We start from the raw sequence: 9,421 nt of genomic DNA, 5'->3' as shown, positions 1-9,421 counted from the left end.
TTTTTTTTTTTGAGAGAGAGAATAGAAAGAAAGAAAAAAAAAAGAACGGGAGAACAAAAGAAAAAACAAAGAAAATTTCTTGAGTGCCATCGTATACTTTTGAGAAAAGTGAGTGATAACTATAGGTGGCTTCCCTATTCATCCATCTCATGTGTTGAGAAACCCATTAGAACGCCCACGCATTCGAGTTCACGTTAATCCGGAGATACATTGAGAAAGAATCGTGGTGTTCTTGGAATTTAAGAGCTCAAGACGGTGTTGGAGGAGTTCAAGATTTTCGTCCTAATCGAACGACGGTCAAATCCTCATTCCTTTCTTTAATATCTTTGTAGTTAAATTAACATGAAATAATGATCGCATTAAATTTTGATTTATGTGATTCGATCGATAGCACGCTTCTGCACAATTTTTTTTTGAAAATCCGGTTTGAGAAACCAACAATATCTCCTTAGTCCAAGATCATATAGCCACCTTAAATTTTTTTTTTTTTTTTTAGTCTATTTTCTCTTCCCTTTTCATCAATTTTCTCTTTTTAATTTATTCTATGTTTACACAATAAAAATCTAGCTACCAAAGTAGTCAGCTTTTCCTCAATTCCAATTTACATTTCACCCAGGTGAATGAATTGCAAGTTCACTCATGTGAATGTGTTTATCATCGTTCTTAATTGATGGTTCTTATGGAGGCATGTTTAGAATATAGATTTTAAATGTCTTCTTTGATAGAATATAAAGAAAATTGTACATATTGACCCTTAAGTTTCTAGTTAAGGAGTTTTGCCCTTTTAAAAAACTCTTAACGCTTCTATATTTTAATAACAAATTGAAAAGACTAAAATATCCATAGATATCCCTAAACCCTAATAGCTAACTCCAATTTTTTCCCTGCCTCTTTCTCTTTCTTCTGCTTTTTCTCTCTCTCCCTCCTTCTTGTTTCTCTCTTCCCGCTCTATTCTCTCTCTTCCAGACTCTCTCTCACAGACCCCCAAACCCCGTCGCCGAATAAGGACCAACAAGACTAGATCCCAGAGATCTCTCTCTATAGGTATTCCTCTCTCAGTTCTCTCTTGCCTCTCTATCTCTCTTTAGTTCGTGGAGATGTCGAGTCACGGGAAAGGAATTGTCACTACTCCAACAACGCGTAGACGTTGACAGATCTATCAAAATGCCGTTGCTAGCATTCATCTTCGAGACCCGTAGATACTCTACCCGGCAGTAGAGATATGTATTACTAGAGTTTACCATACAGTATGTGACTCTACTGACCAATAGCAATATTCTACTAAGCAATAGAGAGCTTTACTAACCAAGTCTAGCAAACAATAGAATACGTCTACTGCATAGTCAAGTCCGTTATAAATTTAATTAATATATTAAAAAACGTTTTGCACCTTAATTACTAGTGCTTACATTTAAAATTAAAAACACTATTTACTTAGTTTACCAAGTTAGAATTTTTGAAGTTTCACCATAGTTGTTAATGTCTCATTTAAGTTGTTTTTAAAAAAATATATAATTTCATATAGGTGGTACGAATAATCGATGCAACCAATTAATTAGCAATATTATCCAAGAAAAATGAAATTTAACCAAGTCTTTTAACTAAAAAAAGTATGTGAAAATCTATTATACTGACCAGTCGAGATATTCAATTGAGTAGTAGAGAGCTTTACTACTGGTGTTTACCGTACAATAGAGTATGTCTATTGTATAGTTGAGCGCATTATAAATTTAATTAATAAGGTATTTTAATTCATTAATGATGAGAATAAGGATCCATTGCAAGTTCCAATTGGACCAATTACAAAGGGCACGGGCCAAGAAGATAAGCAGCATTCAATGGGCTGATTCAAGATATATGGGTTGATGCTAAAAACGTGCATGCCAAGGTGGAGCCAAGAGAAGACCAGAAATTAGTCAGCGTGATTCAAACAATTAATGTGGCTGATTTCTTGCAATGGGCATGGAAGAAATTTACCTTCCAAAAAGGGATTATTCTTGGTGCAAATTCAGAACATGATCGAGAAATTTGACTCGTCAATTTAAGACTTGGAAGTTTCTATTTCTGATTTCCTTCAAATGGCGTGGTAAAAGATCAAGTGACTTGCTGATTTTCGGACCATTAGTTTCTAAAATTGAATCCTTAGTTTAGGTGTTATGACTTGTCAATTTTCAGAAAAAAGTAGTTTCTATTTTCAGCTTTCGCAACTTTCCAAGTTTCTAATAGGCGTTTTTAAGGCTAGAATTTTAGGTTAATTCCTTTTCCTTATTTTAGGAAACTAAGAATTAAATGCCTTAGGAATTTATGTGTTTTGTGACAGTCTATATACATGGACGAATTTTGTAATGAAAAGGCAGATTATTGAGATTGAATTTCAGAATATTGTGAGCATTTGCTTCCTCTTGGTTCTTTATCGAACTTCTGAACTTATCAAGGTTTTCACCTCGTGCGTTCAAACTTTTATCTTCGGTTCTTGATTCTAATAATCAGAAGTGTGTCGAGGTTTCTTTTGTGGTAAATTGTACCAAAGTTCTTAACTCTCTATAGCCATCGGGTTGAGGTGTTTGTCTCAAATTCCATCCTAAGAATTCTGATTTTTAGCTTTTTGGGCATTTTAATTTCATTATCTTTTGTGGGTTTCTAGGCAAGTCTTAAAGGGTTTACATTATTTGGTATCAGAGCTTCGCTCTAAAAATCAGAGTTACTTATCATTCTTTCTTATTTTTTCTTATTTTCTTATTTTTTTATTTCTTTGCTAAAATCTTTCCCTTTTCCCTATTCCGTTTATTAATTTTTTTTATTTTCATTTGATTGCAGATTTTATTAAAAAAAAAAAAAGGAGAGAGAGGACGTAAAAAAAAAAAAGAACAAAAAGAAAGAAAAAAAAAGGAAAGAAGAAAAACGTCAAAAAAAAAAAAAAAGCAAAGGAATTTTTGGTATTGGATTCATAGTTGTGTGATTATAATTCTTTGACAAAATTTTGGTCGCGTCCTTTTCCATTTCTTCTTCAAAATTCTTGATTATCTGTTTCTGTCGTTGGTATTATTTGAATTCTACAAGTTGGCGTCTTGATTATTTTTCAAATTGCTGCAAATCAATTTTTCTTGATTAGCGTTCATTTAGTTCAGTAAAGAACTGATGTACGACGGAAGCTAAGAGAGGAAAAAGGCAAGAGAGTGTGAGACCATTATCGGGAAAAAACCAATTAAGAGAGAAACACGAGTGTACCAATATTATTGAGTGCAAACACGCGAGGGAGTGTTGTGAGGTCTTAAAATAACAATTCTCTTCAGTTTTGCATTATGTCTTTCAGGGAGGAGTCATCAAATCAAGGAGGAGGAGCAGATCTATCTTTCATGTTAAGATCCATACAACAACAATTTGAGCGTGAGGTTCAATGAGATTTAGGATCAAATAAAAAGGCACGTCATTGATATTACCAACTTGCAAGAAGGACAACGACGAAGGGTCCCAACGCTGGAAGGCAAGCAAGGCATGCACCCATGAACGACATTGAAGATGATCGTGAAGATGAAATAGAGGATGGAGAAGATCAGTTCTCATTACTTGATATGGGCCGATTCATTACAAGGAGAGGAAGGCGTGTTGAAGGTGTCCGATGAGAACCGAGAGGAAGAGATGGTGTTGATCAGAACCTAGGAAACATCAAGATGAAGATACCGTCCTTTCAAGAGAGAAACGATTTGGAGGCATATTTAGAGTGGGAGAAGGTGGTGTTGATTTTTGACTGTCATAACTATTATGAGGCCAAAAAGGTAAAACTCGCCGTCATTGAATCTACCAATTATGCTATAATATGGTGGGATCAACTTGTCATGAATAGGAGAAGAAACCACGAGAGGCCCGTTGAGACGTGGGACCTAGTCATGAAATTGCAAAGTCTCACTCAAGAATCCAAGTCCGTAGATGACTACTACAAAGAGATAGAGATAGCCATGATTCGGGCTAATGTGGAGGAGGATGGAGAAGCCACCATGGCACCGTTTTTTAATGGGCTGAACCGGAAATTGATCATGTTGTGGAGTTACAACACTATGTGGAGCTGGAGGACATGGTGCACATGGCCATAAAGGTGGAATGGTAACTTAAAAGGAAGGGCAGCCTGTCGATACAAACTTCGGGACCCTCAGTTTCATGAAAACCGAATTGGAGAAGAAATGGAGGGGCGGATTCCAAGACTAAAACTGATGAGGGCAATGACAGGTAAATCTTAAATCCAAACTTGCAACCCAGATATTAAGATTCTTCGTTGTCTTGGTGTAGGACACATATCTTCTCAATGTCCGAATAAGAGAACTATGATTGTCCGTGCTAATGGAGAGGTGGAAACTGAGAGCGAGAAAGAGGAGGAACCGATGCCGCCACACGAGGACGCTGATGATGGAGATCTAGAATACGCGGTTGAAGGAGAAGCGCTTGTGGCTAGGTGCACATTAAGCGTTCAGATTAAAAAAGATGATTTGGAGCAACAACGAGAGAATATTTTCCACACACGCTACCTGTTAATAACAAGGTATGTAGTTTGATTATTGACGGGGGAAGTTGTACAAATGTTGCAAGCACTACTCTAGTGGAAAAATTAAATTTACCCACAACTAAACTCCCTAGACCATACAAGTTACAATGGTTAAATGACTGTGGGGAGGTAAAGGTAACTATGCAAGCACTAGTTTTGTTTTCAATTGGAAAATATACTGACGAAGTGCTTTGTGATGTTGTTCCAATGCAAGCAAGTCACATTTTATTGGGCAGGCCGTGGCAGTTTGATAGGAGGGTGATATTCTTTTGTGAAAGAAAAATGAACCATCACTCTTGTACTGTTGACCCCAAAGCAAGTCTATGAGGACCAAATGAAATTGAACAAAGAAAATGAGAAAGAAAATGAAAATGAAAAAGAGAGAAAAAGAAAGAGAGAGAGGAAAGGAAAAAGAAAGTGAAAGAAAAATTGAGAGTGGAAAAAAAGAGAGAATGGAAAAAGAATAGAGAAAACAAAGAAAAAAAGTGAGCTTTTATGCTAAGGCGAGTGAGGTCAAAAGTGTGTTTTATGCAGATCAACCTTTATTTGTACTTTTGTACAAAGAGGTTTGTTTAAATACTAACGAACTTAACTCTTCTTTGCCTAGTGTTGTGATTTCTTTGTTGCGGGAATTTGAGGATGTATTTCCTGAAGTTCCTAGTGGGTTACCACCCATTAGAGGAATTGAGCACCAAATTGATTTTGTGCCTGGAGTAACAATTCCAAACCAACCGGCCTATAGGAGTAATCTGGCGGAGACAAAGGAGCTTCAAGGGCAAGTTGAGGAGTTGATGGCTAAGGGTCATGTGAGGGAAAGCATGAGTTCATGTGCGGTACCGATACTACTTGTGCCTAACAAGGATGGAACTTGGCGGATGTGTGTTGATTGTCGTGCTATCAATAACGTTACGGTAAAGTATTCACATCTTATTCTTAGGCTTGATGATATGTTGGATGAATTATATGGATCATGTATTTTCACAAAAATTGATTTGAAAAGTGGATACCATCAATTAAGAATGAAAGAGGGTAATGAATGGAAATGACCTTTAAAACTAAATATAGATTGTACGAATGGTTGGTAATGCCTCTTGGTTTAACTTAAACACCTAGTACATTCATGAGGTTAATGAATCATGCATTGCGTACGTTCATAGGCAGATTTGTTGTGGTTTACTTTGATGATATTCTAGTGTATAGTAAAGATTTGGATGAGCATATTGACCATTTACGATGTGTGTTTAATGTTCGAAGGAAAGAAAGGCTATATGCCAATTTGAAAAAGTGTTCCTTTTGCTTGGACAAAGTTATTTTTCTTGACTACGTTGTTAGCGCGAAAGGAATTGAAGTTGAAGAAAAGTTAAGAGCTATCAAGGAATGACCTACGCTAAACTCAATCACCGAGGTAAGAAGTTTTCATAGTTTGGCTAGCTTTTATCAACGTTTTGTCAAAGACTTTAGCACTCTAGCCACACTACTCACTGAGGTTGTGAAGAAATCTGTGGGCTTCAAATGGGCAAAGAGCAAGATAGTGCATTTAATGAAATTAAACAAAGGTTGTGCAATGCTCCTTTATTAGCATTACTTGACTTTTCTGGAACTTTTGAGATTGAATGTGATGCCTCAGGTATAGGTATTGGAGCAGTTTTGTTGCAAGAGAAACGTCCAATAGCCTACTTTAGTGAAAAGTTAAACGGAGCAGCCTTGAATTATCACATATGACAAGGAGCTCTATGCTTTGGTGAGAGCGTTGGAGACATGGCAACACTGCCAATGGCCGAAGGAGTTTGTCATACACACTGATCATAAGTCCTTGAAGCACTTGAAAGGACAAGGTAAGTTGAATAGGAGACATGCCAAGTGGATGGAGTTCATTGAGACATTTTCTTATGTCATCATATACAAACAAGGTAAGGAAAATGTTGTGGCCGAAGCATTGTCAAGAAGGTGTGCCCTTGTTTCTACTCTAAATGCGAAGTTGTTGGGATTTGAATATATTAATGATTTGTATGCCAATGATGATGACTTTGCTGGTGTTGTTGGGGCGTGTGAGAGGGCGGCCTTTGGAAAGTTTTATCGGCATGATGGGTTCTTGTTTCGGGAAAATAAACTTTGTGTGCCTAAGTGTTCCATGTGTGAGTTGCTTGTGCGTGAGTCACATGGGGGAAGTCTGATGGGACATTTTGGTGTGAGGAAGACTTTCGAGGTGTTACATGAGTATTTCTTTTGGCCTAAGATGAAGCGTGATGTTGAGAGGGTTTGTGCTAGATGTGTCACATGCAGGCAAGCAAAATCTAGAGTCTTACCTCATGGCTTATACACTCTTTTACCCGTACCTAATGAGCCTTGGGTAGGGATTCATTGCTTGTTATAAAACCGATGATGCAACCAACATTGCTGATTTCTTCTTCAAGGAGATAGTACGACTTCATGGTGTTCCACAGAGCATTCTGTCCGATCGTGATGTGAAGTTTCTTAGCTATTTTTAGAAAGTCTTATGGGGTAAAATTGGAACTAAATTGTTAGTTTCAACTGCTTGCCATTCCCAAACTGATGGACAAAGTGAGGTAGTAAATAGAAATTTATCTACTTTATTGCATACTGTCATCCAAAAGAACTTAAAGAATTGGGAAGAATGTTTGCTGTTCATTGAATTTGGTTATAACTGGAGTGTTCATTCTACTACTAGTTTTTCACCATTTGAGATTGTTTATGGTTTTAATCCACTAATTCTTATGGATTTGCTGCCTTTGCCAGTTAATGAGAGAGCTAGTATGGATGGCAAAAAGAAAGCAAAAATGGTGAAGAAGCTCCATGAAAGTGTTCGGCAACACATTGAGTGGAAAAATGAGCAATATGCAACCAAAGCCAACGAAAACAAGTCATCTTTGAACCGGGAGATTGGGTTTGGGTGCATATGAGAAAGAGATTCCTGGCCCGAAGGAGGTCCAAATTGCAACCAAGTGGAGATAATCCATTTTAAGTCCTCGAGCGGATCAATGATAATGCATACAAGTTAGATCTTCCAGGTGAGTACAATGTAAGTGCTACATTTAATGTTTCTGATTTTTCTCCTTTTGATGTAGGTGACGATTCGAGGTCGAATCCTTTTGAAGGGAGGGAAAATGATGAGAATCATGGAGCGTCGAAGGATCTGTTGCAAGTTCTAGTTGGACCAATTACAAGGGCACAGGCCAAGAAGATTAAAGAAGCATTCAATGGGCTGCTGATTCATGACATATGGGTTGATACTAAAAACGTCCATGCCAAGGTGAAGCCAAGAAAAGACCAGAAATTAGTCGACTTGATTTAAGCAATTAATGTGGCTGATTTCTTGTAATGGGCGTGGAAGAAAGTTACCTTCCAAAATGGGATTATTCTTGGCACAAATTCAGAACATGATTGAGAAATTTGACTAGTCAATTTCAGACTTGGAAGTTTCTATTTCTGATTTCCTTCAAATGGCGTGGTAAAAGATCAAGTGACTTAGTGATTTTCAGACCATTAGGTTCTAAAATTGAATTCTTAGTTTAGGTGTTATGACTTGTCAATTTTCGGAAAAAAGTAGTTTCTATTTTCAACTTTTTTAACTTTCCAAGTTTCTAATAGGCGTTTTTTAAGGCTAGAATTTTAGGTTAATTTCCTTTTCTTTGTTTTAGGCAACTAAGAATTAAATGCCTTGGGAATTTATGTGTTTTGTTACAGTCTATATATATGGACGAATTTTGTAATGAAAATGCAGATTATTGAAATTGAATTTCAGAATATTGTGAGCATTTGCTTTCTCTTGGTTCTTTATCGAACTTCTGAACTTATCAAGATTGTCACCTCGTGGCGTTCAAACTTTTACCTTCGGTTCCTGATTCTGATAATCAGTGGGTTGAGGTTTCTTTTGTGTCAAATTGTACTAAGGTTCTTGACTCTCTATAGCCATCGGGTTGAGGTGTTTGTCTCAAATTTCATCTTAAGAATTTTAATTTTTAGCTTTTTGGGCGTTTTAATTTCATTATCTTTTAGGCCAGTCTTAAGGGGTTCACGTCAATTAAAAAATGTTTTGTATCTTAATTACTAGGGCTTAAATTTAAAATAAGTAATTATTTACTTAGTTTACTAAGAATTTCAAATTGCCACCTTTGTCGTTGATGTTGGAGAACTTTGATTAACATAACTTACTAAATTGAGCATAAATAATGAACTCCTTAAGTAGTAGTTCTATTAAGTTGGTTTTTTAACCTAATTTCATATATGTGATGCGAATAATATATACAACCAATTAATTAGCAATATTATCTAAGAAAAATTAAATTTAACCAAGTCTTTCAACTAAAAAACAAAGCAAGTGAAAATCTACTCTATTGACTAATCGAGATACTCTATCGAACAATAAAGAGTTTTGTTATTAGACGTCTACTATACAGTCCAGCCCATTATAAATTTAATTAATAAGGTATTTTAATTAAGTTCTAACATTTATCAAAACTAAAACTATTTACATTCTCAGAATATTGATACGACAACATTTCTCATAAAGCAATCACAAATATTATAATACCTAATCAATTTAACACCTTGTAGAGGAATAAGTATAATAATTGAACTAACACAAATATTTCTTAGAGGTCCCAATCATCAAAAAATATATATATATAAATATATCTATATATATATATATATATCAATGGCCATATAAAGGTGTAACACCCTGAAGAATTAATTGAGATTAATTAAGGTAATTGAGATTATTAGTGTGCCTAATCTGAATTTATTAATTGATTATTAATAAATAAATTGTTTCTGACATGTGTAAATTTAAATAATTCCAAGGTATTTAAATATTCTGAGTAATTTTATTTTTAAACCAGAAGTGTGTATGGGCGCATTTCT

Source organism: Morus notabilis, unplaced genomic scaffold (genome assembly GCF_000414095.1).
Source record: "Morus notabilis unplaced genomic scaffold, ASM41409v2 Scaffold114, whole genome shotgun sequence".
Classification (NCBI taxonomy): domain Eukaryota; kingdom Viridiplantae; phylum Streptophyta; class Magnoliopsida; order Rosales; family Moraceae; genus Morus; species Morus notabilis.
This window is presented reverse-complemented; position numbering follows the sequence as displayed.